The sequence below is a fragment of the Anomaloglossus baeobatrachus genome, chromosome 12 (genome assembly GCF_048569485.1).
Source record: "Anomaloglossus baeobatrachus isolate aAnoBae1 chromosome 12, aAnoBae1.hap1, whole genome shotgun sequence".
Lineage (NCBI taxonomy): Eukaryota > Metazoa > Chordata > Amphibia > Anura > Aromobatidae > Anomaloglossus > Anomaloglossus baeobatrachus.
Genome location: NC_134364.1, coordinates 21,257,329 through 21,273,402, shown reverse-complemented (window position 1 = coordinate 21,273,402; position 16,074 = coordinate 21,257,329). Strand labels below are relative to the sequence as shown.

The following is a 16,074-nucleotide window of genomic DNA, read 5'->3' as shown; positions in this document are numbered from 1 at the left end:
CAGAAGGAGCAATATTTGAATTTTGGAAAGCAAATTTGGCTGAAATAGATTGCGGGCACCATGTTGCATTTACATGTCCGCCAAGGTACCTAAACAGCAGAAACCCCTTACAAGTGACACCATTTTGGAAACTAGACCCCTTAAGGCTTCTATCTAGGGGTATAGTGAGCATTTTGGATCCACAGGTACTTCACAGATTTTGATAACGTTACGTTGTCACATTGAAAATTTTCATTTTTTTCTCAAAAATGTTGCTTTAGCATCAATTTTTTCACTTTTTCAAGAGGTAATTCCAAAAATGTGACCCCAATGTTTGTTACCCACTTTTTTATGAGCGCGGTGATACCTCACTTGTGGTCTGAAACCTTTGTTTGGAGAAATGGGAGGGCTTGGAACGGAAGGAGCAATATTTGAATTTTGGAAAGGAAATTTGGCTGAAAAAGATTGCGGGCACCATGTCGCATTTGGAGGACCCCTAAGGTACGTAAACAGCAAAAAAACACCACAAGTGACCCCATATTGGAAACTAGGCCCCTCAAGGAATTTATCTTGATGTTTGGTGAGTACCCTGAACCCCCAGGTGCTTTACAGAAGTTTATAACGTTGAGCCATGAAAATAAAAAAATAAAATTTTACCACAAAATTGTTACTTCAACCAGGTAGCTTTTTTTTTCACAAGGGTAACAGGAAAAAAATCACCATGAAATTTATTGCGCAATTTCTCCTGAGTTTGTTGATATCTTGTATGTGGTGGAAATCAACTGTTTGGGCACACTACAGGGCTCAGAAGAGAAGGAGTGCAATTTGACTGCAAAATTGGCTGGAATCAATAGCGGACGCCATGTTGCATTAGGAGAACCCCTGAGGTGCCTAAGCAGTGGAGGTCCCCCACAAGTGACCCCATTCTGGAAATAAGACCCCTCAAGGCTTTAATCTAGGTGTATATTGAGCATTTTGAATCCACGAATACTTCACAGAATTTGATAAGCTTAGGTTGCCATATTGAAATTTTCATTTTTTTCACAAAAATGTTGATTTAGCGACACATTTTTCACTTTTTCAAGAGGCAACAACAAAACGTGTACCCCACAGGTTGTTATCTAATTTCTTGTGAGCGCAGGGATACCACACATGTGGCCAAAAACCTTTGTTTGGATAAATGGGAGGGCTTGGAATGGAAGGAGCACCATTTGAATTTTGGAAAAGTTGAAGTAAATTGCGCGCACCATGTCACATTAGCAGGGCCCCTTGGGCACCTATACATCAGAAACCCCCCACAAGTGACCTCATTTTGGAAACTGGACCCCTCAAGGATTTTATTCAGGAGTATAGTAAACATTTTGAATCCACAGGTACTTCACAAAACTGTTGCTGTAGCAAAAAATTTCTCACTGTTAAGGGGGCTTTACACGCTGCGACATCGCTAATGCGGAGTCGTTAGGGTCACGGAATTGGTGACGCACATCCGGCCGCATTAGCGATGTTGCTGCGTGTGACACCGATGAGCGATTTTGCATCGTTGCAAAAACGTGCAAAATCGCTCATCGGTGACATGGTGGTCCATTCTCGATTATCGTTACTGCAGCAGTAACGATGTAGTTCGTCGCTCCTGCGGCAGCACACATCGCTATGTGTGACGCCGCAGGAACGAGGAAGCTCCCCTTACCTGCCTCCCGGCCGCTATGAGGAAGGAAGGAGGTGGGCGGGATGTTCCGGCCACTCATCTCCGCCCCTCCGCTTCTATTGGGCGGCCGCTCAGTGACGTCACTGTGACGCCACACGGACCGCCCCCTTAGAAAGGAGGCGGTTTGCCGGTCACAGCGACGTCGCCGGGCAGGTAAGTATGTGTGACGCATCTGCGCGATGTTGTGCGGCACGGGCAGCGATTGCCCGTGTCGCACAACAGATGGGGGCGGGTACCCACGCTAGCGATATCGGGACCGATATCGCAGCGTGTAAAGTAGCCTTTAGGCTATGTGGCCATGATCCAGCGACACGGCGTCTAGTACCCAGTGTCAGCCTCCTGCAGAAATGTGAGTGTTGTCCACGGGAGAACGCAGCTGCCCATGCCCACGATTTGGGTTCAGGCTGCTGTGGACTTTAGTTCTATTCTACCTGCAAAGAACACTCATCTCCGCAGCATAAATTGACATCCTGAGGCTCGGGAAGCTGCGCCACAGGTCGATTTATGCTGCGGAGAAAAGAAACACAGTGGGCACGGGATTTCTAAAAATCCTGCCACTGTGCTTCTACTGCACAACGCAGCGTTATGGACGCAGGGAAAACACTCTGCGCCCAAAACGTTGCAAACCCTGATTGTGGGCACACAGCGTAAAATGCTACAATGGATGAATGGATAGATGTCAAACATATATAACGTCCCACCCCCCTGCATATTCTAAGCTGGCGCCCTTTAGTGCCTTTCATGTGACACTAAAGGATGCCTAGCCTTGTATTTAGCCCAAAAAAAAAAAAAAGAATTAAAATAAATGACGTGGGGTCCCCCCTATTTTTGATAGCCAGCTAGGGTAAAGCAGACAGCTGTAGCCTGCAAACCACAGCTGACAGCTTCATCTTGTCTGGTGATCAATTTGGAGGGCTCCCCAAGCTGTTTTTTTTTTTAATTATTTATAAATAAATAATTAAAAAAACAAAAACAAACGTGGGGTCCCCCCAAATTAGATCACCAGCCAAGGTGAAGCTGACAGCTGGGGTCTGGTATTCTCAGGATGGGAAGGGCCACGGTTATTGGACTCTTCCCAGCCTAAAAATAGCAGGCCGCAGCCGCCCCAGAAGTGGCGCATCCATTAGATGCGCCAATTCTGGCGCTTCGCCCCAGCTCATCCCGCGCCCTGGTGCGTTGGCTAACGGGGTAATGAATGGGGTTGATACCAGGTGTGTAATGTCACCTGGCATCAAGCCCAGCAATTAGTTATGTCACGGCGTCTATCAGATACCCGACATAACTAATTGACAGTAATAAAAAAAAAATTGACAACAAAAAAAAATTTATTTGAAAAAACACTCCCCCAAACATTCCCTGATTGACCAATTTATTGAAAAGAAAAAAAAAATCCACAATAATCCATTTGGATGTCCCACGTCGCCTCTGGACCTTCTAGAATATGGGGGACACGTTCAGGGAACGTATCCCCTGTGAGGCAAATCCCGGGATATGAAGATGAATTATGACTCCAGTCATAATCCCTCATCACTCCCTGGCAGTGCCCCCTCCCTTCTTGTTCTCAGTGTTCCACTTAAGCTGGTGTCACACATAACGACGACGACAACGACGTCGCTGCTACGTCACCATTTTCTGTGACGTTGCAGCGACGTCCCGTCGCTGTCACTGTGTGTGACATCCAGCAACGACCTGGCCCCTGCTGTGAGGTCGCCGGTCGTTGCTGAATGTCCAGCTTCATTTTTTGGTCGTCACTCTCCCGCTGTGACACACACATCGCTGTGTGTGACAGTGAGAGAGCGACGAAATGAAGCGAGCAGGAGCCGGCACTGGCAGCTGCGGTAAGCTGTAACCAGCGTAAACATCGGGTAACCAAGGGAAGACCTTTCCCTGGTTACCCGATGTTTACGCTGGTTACCAGCCTCCGCTCTTGCTGCCAGTGCCGGCTCCTGCACTGTGACATGTGGCTGCAGTATGCATCGGGTAATTAACCCGATGAATACTGTAGCAAGGAGAGCAAGGAGCCAGCGCTAAGCAGTGCGCGCGGCTCCCTGCTCTCTGAACTGTGACATGTAGCTGCAGCACACATCGGGTTAATTAACCCGATGTGTGCTGCAGGAGAGCAAGGAGCCAGCGCTAAGCGCGGCTCCCTGCTCTCTGAACTGTGACATGTAGCTGCAGCACACATCGAGTTAATTAACCCGATGTGTGCTGCAGGAGAGCAAGGAGCCAGCGCTAAGCGCGGCTCCCTGCTCTCTGCACATGTAGCACAGCGACGTTATGATCGCTGCTTCTGCTGTGTTTGACAGCTAAGCAGCGATCATAACAGCGACTTACAAGGTCGCTGTTACGTCACCGAAAATGGTGACGTAACAGCGACGTCGTTGTCGCTGTCGTTTAGTGTGACACCAGCTTTACACCTCCATGGCCATGTCCTGTGATATGGAAATGAGGTGGTGTGGGAACAATGGACACAGGATGACTCCCTGCCGTCACCCTGTAACAAGAGTTGTATCTCATTAGCAAGGCTATGGAAATAGCCAGACAGAACGACTCCAGTAAAAAATGGTTCATATCTCGCAAGCCATATTTCCGATAAATATGGCAACCATAAAAATGGTGTCTCTGCATGCGGACGATGCCGGCACACCCTTTTTATGGGAGCAGGACATTGGGAAATGCCCCAGGCGTGATATCAGCCAATGGGGAACTGGCAGACAGGTCATGAGTCCCCTCGTTCTGTAGCTAAATTCATAACTGTCACAATGAGAGCATTGGCGTCCGCCTACGACGCTCCCAGGCAAAGTTATGGCCAATATCCCCTTTGCTGGATAATTCTGATCCATGCAGGGGGAGTGGCAGTGCTTCCCTGTGAGGTCACTAAGGTAGGAGGGGACCTGGATCTGCCCAGGTTGATAACCCTACTTCGGCCATTTTCCAGCGTTCTTTCGCTGGGGGTCACGTGCAGGAAACATCTGCGGGAGTTCCTAGAAACCTGGTCTACAGCGCCCCCCTGTGGCCAGACGCACAAGGTAACTGATTGAATTGCATACCTGTTGTAAACCATGCTTTATCTGTAACTGTACTCTGACATATGTATATTCTGTAGATTCCCTATTGTATATATTGTAGTTTCTAGTGTGCTTTAGGCTGATTAAATTATATAATTAATCTTGGGCTGTTCTGTTATCTCGATCTTGAATCCCACGTCTGTGTGTTCGGCTAATAGTTACCGTAAATCGGTTGGTGGCAGCGAATTGTGCCAAGGATTATTGTGGGGAGGCCAGTGAGATTCGGGGAGATTTTATATATTCCGCCCGCGGAGGTCGGGGGAATATATACCTTACTCTCACCGGGGACCCTTCAATAATCGGCATAAGTAGTATAGCGGCCTCCTTGCTTATGGTCGGGCAATTCCATAATTGGCCTGACTATAAGAGGGGCGCTAGAGAGCGCGTCACGTGCTCTGTCTGTCGGTCGGGAGGTATAAAGGAGGGGTGACCCCCACTTGTTACCCCCCGATTGTGACGTACTGGTAGCCAGCGCGGGGGATTTCTGAGTGACCCCCCCGGTGGTTTGTGACAAAAAAAAATCCACAATAATCCATTTGGATGTCCCACGTCGCCTCTGGACCTTCTAGAATATGGGGGACACGTTCAGGGAACGTATCCCCCATTTTCTAGGAGGGCAGACCCTCCATTTGAGGAGAGTGGGTGCAAAGAATCTGCACCCACCCTCCCTGGGTCACAGCTGCAGAGTGCGAGCAGCCAGCGTCCTGAACACAGGAAGCTGACAGCTGCGCTCTGCACATGTGACCGGAGTCTGCAGAGAAGGAGCCGGAGGAGGGGGCCGCGGGGGATCAGCGCTCCAACAGGTATGTAGGACACCGGGGGACACCGGGGAACACCAGGGGGGGGGGTAGGGGGGATCCCGGCAGGGCCTGGGGAGCAGGTTTCTGTCGTATGTGTTATGGCACATACGACAGAAACCATAGGAACAGTGGAAATGCGGCCGGCGCGCTGCTGTGATCGCCGGTGCGCGCGGCCATCTTGGATTTTCGGGAGGGGGTTGGGGGTCGGGGGGGGCACTTTGGGGACACCGGGGGACCGGAGGGAACCGGGAAAAAGATTTATCTCCCATCTGGCATGTTTGATCATGCCAGATGGGAGATAAATCATTTTTTACCGGAGCGGTCATTTACTATAACTTGATGATCGGTATACGGTGTATACCGGTCATCAGGTGAGCGGGGACCGGAAAAACCGGCCCGAATCATGATCTCCAGGGTCTCAGCTACCCCCGGCAGCTGAGACCCCAGAAATTTTCTGCCTCTGGGGGGCGCTAGACCCTTTTTTCCGACCGCCGTTAAAAAGCGGCGGATCGGAAAAAGTACCCTTATTTACCGCCGTTAAAAGGCGTATCGGCGGTCGTAAAGGGGTTAAAAACTATGATACTATGATGAACCGGAGACACGGACGTGTGAAGGGGGCCTCATACATAGAGCAAGCAATCTAACATAATACATTGATATGAGTGATAGAGTAATAATATTTTTTCACTTATATAGCGCCATTGATTCCACAACACTTTACATGCATTTGCAACACTGTCCCCATTGGGGCTCACAGTCCCTATTAGCATGTTTTTGGAGTGTGGGAGGAAACTGGAGCACCCAGAGGAAAACCACACAAACACGGGGAGAACATACAAACTCATTTACAGATATTGTCCTTGGTGGGATTTGAACCCAGGACCTCAGCACTGCAAGCCTACAGCACTAACCAATGAGCCATAGAGTGAAGTATACTGTAGTTAGTGCTTAGTATGTTAACTTATGACTTTAAAGGGGTTGTTCTTATTCCACATATATCCCCCAGGTACAATAATAAAGCCTATACTCGCTTGCATACTGGTGCCCTTTTTTCGATGCCACGGCTCACGTGGGTTTGTGACGTCTCGCAAGCCCTGCATCCAATCAGCAACTGCTTCTGTCTCTCCACCTTCAGAGCAATCAACAGGAAGTGAGTACAGCACCTGCACTCACTTCCTGTTGATTTTTCTCATTTGGTCGAAAGGTGGGGGAGAAGGAAGCCGGCGCTGATTTAACTAAAGTCCAGCTGAACCCGAATTTCCAAGGGTCCGCTCATCCTTAAGCAAATGTGATATCTAATGAAAAAGTTCAGCCATTTTCTAACGTACTTTGTATTACAATCCACCACTATTTTAAACATCTCTGCTTGCTGTCAGTGAAAGGCGAGAAAAAAATATATTCCATCCAGAGGGTAAAAACTTACCCCGTCCTAGTACCTCTCAGAGCAGAGGACGGGGCCAGCAGTGTCACAAATCTCCATAGCCTAACAATGTAGAAGTGTCGGCAATGTGCCCACGTGTGCGTATTGCATGCAGGAACGCTGTGTTCTGCACCGCAGCGTAACTACATGTGTCCTGCGTCCCCAGCACAATATATGAAGATTGTGCATTATCCATGCGCACGTTGCGTTTTAGAACATGCTGCCAAATCGCTGCGTTCTAAAAAGCAACATGTCACTTCTTTCGTGCGCTTTGGATGCAGCCCCCGCTCTGTCTATGGGAGAGGCTGCATCCAGAGCACATGAAATCGGCTTTTCAGTACGCACTGTTTCTGCAGCGATTTGAAGCGCACGAGTGCTGTTCAAATCGCTGCAGAAATTTCTGCAGGGACAGGACGCTGTGAAGGTAGGACAGGGTGTTAGGTTTTTTTTAAATCATTGACAAACAGCAGAGATCTTCAAAATGGTGGGAAGTATATTATGAGGTTGCAGATCTTTTTATTATACAGTGAATATGCTTATATTAAAATTAACAACCCCTTTAAGAACGGTACACAAACATCAATAGGGTAGAAGCGGCTCCATAGTATTGCTGGTTCATCCTGGTATACTTAGGGGTACTTTGTACACTACGACATCGCAGCTGCGATGTCGGTGGGGTCAAATCGAAAGTGACGCACATCCGGCGTCCCTGTCGACATCGCAGTATTGAATCCTTTTACATATGATTAACGAGCGCAAAAGCTTCGTTATCGTATGATCCGACATTTCCATAATTTCGCAGCAGCGACGGTCCGATGTTGTTCCTGGTTCCAGCAGGCAGCGCACATCGCTGTGTGTGAAGCCGCAGGAGCGAGGAACATCTCCTACCTGCGTCCACCGGCTATGCGGAAGGAAGGAGGTGGGCGGGATGTTTACGTCCCGCTCATCTCCGCCCCTCCGCTTCTATTGGCCGCCTGCCGTGTGACGTCACTGTGACGCCGCACGACCCGCCCCCTTAGGAAGGAGGTGGTTCGCCGGCCAGAGCGACGTCGCAGGGCAGGTGAGTCCGTGTGAAGCAGCCGTAGCGATAATGTTCGCTACGGCAGTAATCACAAGATATCGCTGCTGCGACAGGGGCGGGAACTATCGCACTCGGCATCGCAGCATTGGCTTGCGATGTCGTAGTGTGCAAAGTACCCCTTATACTTCTGGTCATTTACCAACCCTATTGCTTACTACTGTTGCTTCAATAACCTAATAAGGGCCCCTTCTTCTCATGGACCCCCATGGACCACCTCTATGGAATGTATGCCCTTGTTATATATGACCCCTGACGTCCTGGACCGCTCCTGCTGCCCCCAAAATAGACTGTACAGAGGACCACGTGCACACTCGTGTATGATACAGATGGACACAGTAAGGCTGTGTGCGCACTTTGCGTTGAGTTTGTTGCCGTTCTAAATGCATCCTCTGGCAGAAATTGTCTTTGTCAAATTTGGTTTTGACTACAAAAACGCTACAAATACGCTTGCGTTTTTACTGTGTTTTTACCGCGTTTTACATGCTTTTTCATTGCTTAAAGTCAGATGCGTTTTGAATACAAATACACTACTAAATAAAGTTTAAACATTCAAAAACCATGAAAAAAACGGAAAAAAATGATAACAAATATCATGAGTAAAATCATACACAAAATAGCGAATTTTATTAAAATTATAACTGTGTTCTAATATATATGTATAAAATAACGTTAACTTATGGATTTTCATTAATTTAATTGTCGGACTGTGTGTGTGTGTGTGTGTGTGTGTATAAAGGGACATATCATGCCCTTATTATAAAGCCAAACGCATGCATTTATGCTAGGATTTTGATTTAGGTTGCGTTTTGAAAGTTCCCATTGACTCTAATGTTAGCAAAATGCTGCCAAAATGGCAAAAACAATTGACGCGCTGCTTCTTTACACACAGAGATTTTGACAAATTTTCTGCAACTGAAACGCTGCGTTTTGAACTGCATAGTGCGCACAAGAAATCACAATTTCCCATAGACTTTGCTTGAAAATCAAAACGCATGCATTTTTGCATTAAAATGCTGCAGTTCAAAACGCTGCGGAAACGCATGAAAAAACTCAAAGTGCACACATAGCCTAAAGCTCTGCATCATCTGTTCATATATCTGCAGACTGTGTATCAGTTCTTTATAGTGTTCAAGCTCTCTGCTTGCTTTCAATGAATAGACAGCTTCCAGAAAGTGAAAATCTGACCTAGGCAAGGGACCTCCATAAAATATAAAATTGTCTCAATTCGTGCTTGGACACAACATTATCCAGCATATTTTTAGTGTCATTCTTTAACCTTGTCCTGCTTTTTGGATCCGACATACGCATCAGACCCATATCATTTAGTGTACTGACCTCTGTGGTGGAAGAGGTGACTGCGTAGGACATCCATGGTGCTGCTCCATACAGAAGGTCGGTACTATACCCCTGTACTTTCCTAATATAAAACAGACTATATAAATGAACTGTGTACAACTGTTAACTGTATACCAGATTTACGCTCCTCTATATTAGGTCACTAACCCTCTGCCATCACCCCCTGGCCAAACTGTGGCAACAAACATTAGTACATCACCCCCTGGCCAAACTGTGGCAACAGCCATCTGTACATCACCCCCTGGCCAAACTGTGGCAACAGCCATCAGTACATGACCTCCTGGCCAAACTGTGGCAACAGCTATCAGTATATCACCTCCTGGCCAAATGATAGCAACAGCCATCAGTACATCACCTCCTGGCCATACTGTGGCAACAGCTATCTGTACATCTCCTCCTGGCCAAACTGTGGCAACAGCCATCTGTACATCACCTCCTGGCCAAACTGTGGCAACAGCCATCTGTACATCACCTCCTGGCCAAACTGTGGCAACAGCCATCTGTACATCACCTCCTGGCCAAACTGTGGCAACAGCTATCTGTACATCTCCTCCTGGCCAAACTGTGGCAACAGCCATCTGTACATCACCTCCTGGCCAAACTGTGGCAACAACCTTCAGTACATCACCTCCTGGCCAAACGATAGTAACAGCCATCAGTACATCACCTCTGGCCAAACGATAGCAACAGCCATCAGTACATCACCCCCTGGCCAAACGATAGCAACAGCCGTCAGTACATCACCTCTGGCCAAACGATAGCAACAGCCATCAGTACATCACCTCTGGCCAAACGATAGCAACAGCCATCAGTACATCACCCCCTGGCCAAACGATAGCAACAGCCGTCAGTACATCACCTCTGGCCAAACGATAGCAACAGCCATCAGTACATCACCTCTGGCCAAACGATAGCAACAGCCATCAGTATATCACCCCCTGGCCAAACGATAGCAACAGCCATCTGTACATCACCTCCTGGCCAAACTGTGGCAACAGCTATCTGTACATCACCCCCTGACCAAACAGTGGCAACAGCCATCAGTACATCACCCCCTGACCAAACAGTGTCAACAGCCATCAGTACATCACCCCCTGACCAAACAGTGTCAACAGCCATCAGTACATCACCCCCTGACCAAACAGTGTCAACAGCCATCAGTACATCACCTCCTGGCCAAACTGTGGCAACAGCCATCTGTACATCACCTCCTGGCCAAACTGTGGCAACAGCTATCTGTACATCTCCTCCTGGCCAAACTGTGGCAACAGCCATCTGTACATCACCTCCTGGCCAAACTGTGGCAACAACCTTCAGTACATCACCTCCTGGCCAAACTGTGGCAACAGCCATCAGTACATCACCTCTGGCCAAACGATAGCAACAGCCATCAGTACATCACCCCCTGGCCAAACGATAGCAACAGCCATCACTACATCACCTGCTGGCCAGACTATGGAAACAGCCATCAGTATATCACCCCCTGACCAAACGGTGGCAACAGCCATCAGTATATCACCCCCTGGCCAAACGGTGGCAACAGCCATCAGTACATCACCCCCTGACCAAACGGTGGCAACAGCCATCAGTACATCACCCCCTGACCAAACGGTGGCAACAGCTATCCGTACAATGGCACCAAGCAAACACAATGCCTTAGGCTGCAGTTCCCTGGCATTGACCAATATCTGATCCTATTAATACCTAGCTGCTAATTATAGTTTATGCAGCTCCAAAGATATCCTTGGCCGTGTCTTAGGTTTCATCACATCCTTCTCCATTCTGTTTTTTTCAGTGTGGGATGAACAAAATAATTCACGACTGAACCTGCTAAAATTACAAGTTTCTCATTCGCTCGCCTGTATTTTAGTGGTGACTACTCTCCACATAACATCTATATACTCTGCTCCTGCTGTTAACCCCTATGTGGCCAGTTAATCCAGTGTTCATGCTCAGCCCGCGCTCGGCCGTGCCATGGGTCAGCGCCAGCAGCGATATATCTGTATCCAGGCCAGACCACAGGCTCCAGTCTATTTACAGGAGGCTCGGCTAGACTTTTACCCTGACATATGGTAGAAACAAAGTGAACGTTTCTGGAAACAAACACAGTTTTTTTTCTGGTTTGAAGATTTTTATATATCTGTTTGTTGGAAAGCTGGGTGACAATAACTGAGATGACTTCTATAAAATTAGGAATCTTGGAAAGAGGTAAAAGGATTCAGGGGCTACATTGTAATGGTAGCTCCTTACAGGAGGGGCTATGAAGCACAATGGCACCGCCCAAGAGTAACTGGAAGATTACTGATCAGCTTCAATCCATGCAAAATATGAGTGACAACCGTTAGGGCTACTGTCACTACTCAGCTTTCCCAGGCCCCAGAATGGTAAGGCAGCCTAGTTATGCAGTGATAACTGTACTCTGACTTGCTTTGTAGTCAGTGATATATCACTCTGTACTTATTGTCTGGGAAAGCTGGGTAAGAAGTAATTACCATCAATGAAACTGAAATTACTTGAAGCTTGTGGGCCCCAATGCAAAATCAAAAGGGCCCCCCGCTATCACGGATTTTTAACAGTATTGGTCTTCTCACACGGACCTTTTGGGCCCCTTTACTCCAAGACCTGTGTGCGACTGCAACCACCGCACCCAGGATAGCTGTGCGTCTAATTACCATAATGGCTGGCTCCAGCTTTACCAAATACTCAATACATTATGCATAAAATAAGGCAGATTTGCTTAAAGGGGTGGTTCACCCATTTTTGTTTTTTCCCCAATGATTCTCACTTACCATTGTCTGCATCTTCTGCATTGGCTTCTGTTTCCATTTCTGGCACTGAGCGGCGCTATCCTGCACGCTCAGTGCCTGTCACATGACCCCCTGGAGCTGTGGCCGCCGGCATCCTCTGACGTCCCGGCATTTCTGGGCTCTCAAACAAGACGGGTACGTCACAGGATGCCGGCGCCACTCAGATTGACAGGGCTGTGGGCGGTGACTACCGCACGTCACAGCTCAGCATCGAGGGGAGGATCCGGAGGACGTCTGTGTGGAGCCGGCGTCCTGCAGATGGTGAGGCTGAGGCACGGGGCGCCAGTGTGCAGTGCAGGGGGGGGTCTTCAGCTGAATCCCCCCCCTGCACGTAAGTATGTGATCACACTGTCCACCCGCCCGCTCTGCTGCGATGTCAGGAGAGCGGCCGGTGTCGGGCAGTGTGATCGTGTGCTCCTCCCAGCAGCAAGACACTGACAGGCATGTCACCGCTGTGCTCTGCCATCTGTCCTGCTGCATGGGACCAACTGTCTGCACTCTGTCACCCTGCACCACAAGTCACAGAGTGGAGACAGTTGGTGACAGAGCACCTCTGCCCCCCCTCTTCTTTCCCCCACTCTCTTCTCCCCCCCTCCCTCTCTCTCCCCCCCTCCCTCTCTCCCCCCCTCCCTCTCTCTCCCCCTCCCTCTCTTCTCCCCCCCTCCCTCTCTTCTCCCCCCCTCCCTCTCTTGTCCCCCCCGCTCGCTCTCTTCTCCCCCCGCTCCCTCTCTTCTCCCTCCCTCTCTTCTCCCCCCTCTCTCTTCTCCCCCCCGCTCGCTCTCTTTCCCCCCCGCTCGCTCTCTTCCCCCCCGCTCGCTCTCTTTCCCCCCCGCTCGCTCTCTTCCCCCCCCCGCTCGCTCTCTTTCCCCCCCGCTCGCTCTCTTCTCCCCCCGCCTCGCTCTCTTCTCCCCCCCTCTCGCTCTCTTCTCCCGCCCTCTCTCTCTTCTCCCCCCTCTCTCTCTTCTCCCCCCCTCTCTCTCTTCTCCCCCCCTCGCTCTCTTTTCCCCCTCTCTCTCTCTTTTCCCCCCCGCTCGCTCTCTTCTCCCCCCCCGCTCGCTCTCTTCTCCCCCTCTCGCTCTCTTCTCCCCCCCCTCTCGCTCTCTTCTCCCCCCCTTCTCGCTCTCTTCTCCCCCCTCTCGCTCTCTTCTCCCCCCCCTCTCTCTCTCTTCTCACCCCCTCTCTCTCTCTTCTCCCCCTCTCTCTCTTCTCCCCCTCTCTCTCTTCTCCCCCCCCCGCTCGCTCTCTTTCCCCCCCCCCGCTCGCTCTCTTTCCCCCCCGCTCGCTCTCTTTCCCCCCCCGCTCGCTCTCTTCTCCCCCCCGCTCGCTCTCTTCTCCCCCCCGCTCGCTCTCTTCTCCCCCCCGCTCGCTCTCTTCTCCCCCCTCTCGCTCTCTTCTCCCCCCCTCTCTCTCTCTCTTCTCCCCCCCTCTCTCTCTCTTCCCCCCCCCTCTCTCTCTCTCTCTTCTCCCCCCCTCTCTCTCTCCCCCCCTCCCTCTCTCTCCCCCCTCCCTCTCTCTCCCCCCCTCCCTCTCTCTCCCCCCCCCTCTCTCTCCCCCCCCTCTCTCTCCCCCCTCCCTCTCTCTCCCCCCTCCTCTCCCTCTCTTCTCCCCCCCTCTCTCTCTTCTCCCCCCCTCTCTCTCTTCTCCCCCCCTCTCTCTCTTCTCCCCCCCTCTCTCTCTTCTCCCCCCCTCTCTCTCTTCTCCCCCCCTCTCTCTTCTCCCCCCTCTCTCTCTTATCCCCCCCTCTCTCTTCTCCCCCCTCTCTCTTCTCCCCCCTCTCTCTCTTCTCCCCCTCTCTCTTCTCCCCCCTCTCTCTCTTCTCCCCCCTCTCTCTTCTCCCCCCTCTCTCTCTTCTCCCCCCCTCTCTCTCTTCTCCCCCCCTCTCTCTCTTCTCCCCCCCTCTCTCTCTTCTCCCCCCCCCGCTCGCTCTCTTTTCCTCGCTCTCTCCTGGCATGGTCAGTACAGAAATTTCTCCATCGTGGAGGGGTGAGAGGGAGTAATAAACATGGAGTCCCTACTGTGTCTGTGTATTTATTTCTAATAAAGTATTTTTCTCTGTGTGATGTCTTTTTTTTTTTTAAACCCTTTGTTGGAGATTCTTAATGGCCAGGTTAAACTTGGCCTGACATTAAGAATCTCGGGCTTTATACCAGCTGGTAAAACATAGCTGGTATTAACCCCTTATTACCCAGCGTGCCACCTGCCACCAGGGCCACTGGAAGAGTTGGATACAGCGCCTGAAGATGGCGCTTCTATGAATGCGCCATTTTCTGGGGCAGCTGTGGACTGCAATTCGCAGTGGGGGGCCCAGAAAGTTTGGGCACCCTGCACTGTGGATTCCAATCCCCAGCTGCCTAGTTGTACCTGACTGGACTCAAAAATTTGGTGAAGCCCACATCATTTTTTTTTTTCAATTATTTCATGAAATTCATGAAAAAAAAGGGCTTCTCTATATTTTTGGTTCCCAGCCGGGTACAACTAGGCAGCTGGGGGTTGGGGGCAGCCCGTAGCTGCCTGCTGTACCTGGCTAGCATACAAAAATATGGCGAAGCCCACGTCATTTTCTTAAAAATGTTTTCAGGGAAAAACCTTTATAAAAAAAAAATGCTTCCCTGCATTTCTATTGCCAGTGAAAGTAACACCAAGCAGCGGGGGCTAGCAGCCAGTAGCTGCTTTGGTTACCCTTAGCAATAGAAAATGCAGCGGGAGCCCACAAACAATGTGATTTTTTTTTGTTTTTTTATTTTTAATGATTTTTTTTTTAAAAAAATCGGCATGGGCTTCGCCCATCGAGCACCAGAGCATTTTACTGCTCAATTCATCCCAAGTAATCAGATGACTACAGTGTCAGCCGATTACTTGTTCTGTGTCCCCCTGCATCCATCGCAGCGTGTACGGGCTGTGAGGTCAGCGGAGTGGAGACAGTGACATGCTCTGCTCTGACACATAGTGTGCTGCATGTCACTATCTTTCTCCACTATGGCACTTGTTGTGCAGGTGACCGGATGCTACATGTCACTAACTGTCTCCACTATGGGACTTGTTGTGCAGGTGAGAGTGTATACAGTTGGTACTATGCAGCAGAAATCACAGAGTGGGGCAATTAGTGACATGTATCATCCGGTCACCTGCACAACAAGTCCCAGAGTGGAGACAGTGACATGCTCTGCTCTGACACATAGTGTGCTGCATGTCACTATCTTTCACCACTCTGGGACTTGTTGTGCAGGTGACCGGATGATACATGTCACTAACTGCCCCACTCTGAGACTTGTTCAGGTGAGAGTGTATACAGTTGGAACAATGCAGCAGAAGTCACAGAGTGGAGCAAGTTAGTGACATGTATCATCCGGACACCTGCAGAACAAGTCCCAGAGTGGATACAGTGACATGCAGCACACTATGTGTCAGAGCAGAGCATGTCACCAACTTGCTCTGCTCTGTCACCTGCGGTGCTGCATGTCACGTTTTTGCCACGATTTGGTGCCTTTTTTGCTGCGTTTTTGCTCACTGCGTTTTTAATCAGTGCACAATGCCATTAAAGATTGTTGATGAAAAAAATAAAAAAGGTCTGATGTCATTTCCTTAGTCAAAATGTTCATTGTATGCAGGAGAGCAGACAGCAGCTGCAGAACTACAAGGCTCAGCATCCTCCATTCACTAGTGTATGCAGGAGAGCAGACAGCAGCTGCAGAACTACAAGGCTCAGCATCCTCCATCCAGGACTGTATGCAGTTTTTTACCCAAAAAGAAAAAAAAAATGACATGGGCTTCGCCATATTTTTGTATGCTAGCCGGGTACAGCAGGCAGGTACAGGCTGCCCCCAACCCCCAGCTGCCTATTTGTACCCGGCTGGGAAG

General features: G+C 49.7%; 1 protein-coding gene across 4 annotated transcripts in view; it reads right to left on the bottom strand.

The window, feature by feature from the left end:
- EVL (Enah/Vasp-like) overlaps positions 1-16,074 on the bottom strand; it is a 178,561-nt gene that overhangs the window by 67,986 nt on the left and 94,501 nt on the right. The window lies entirely within an intron of this gene.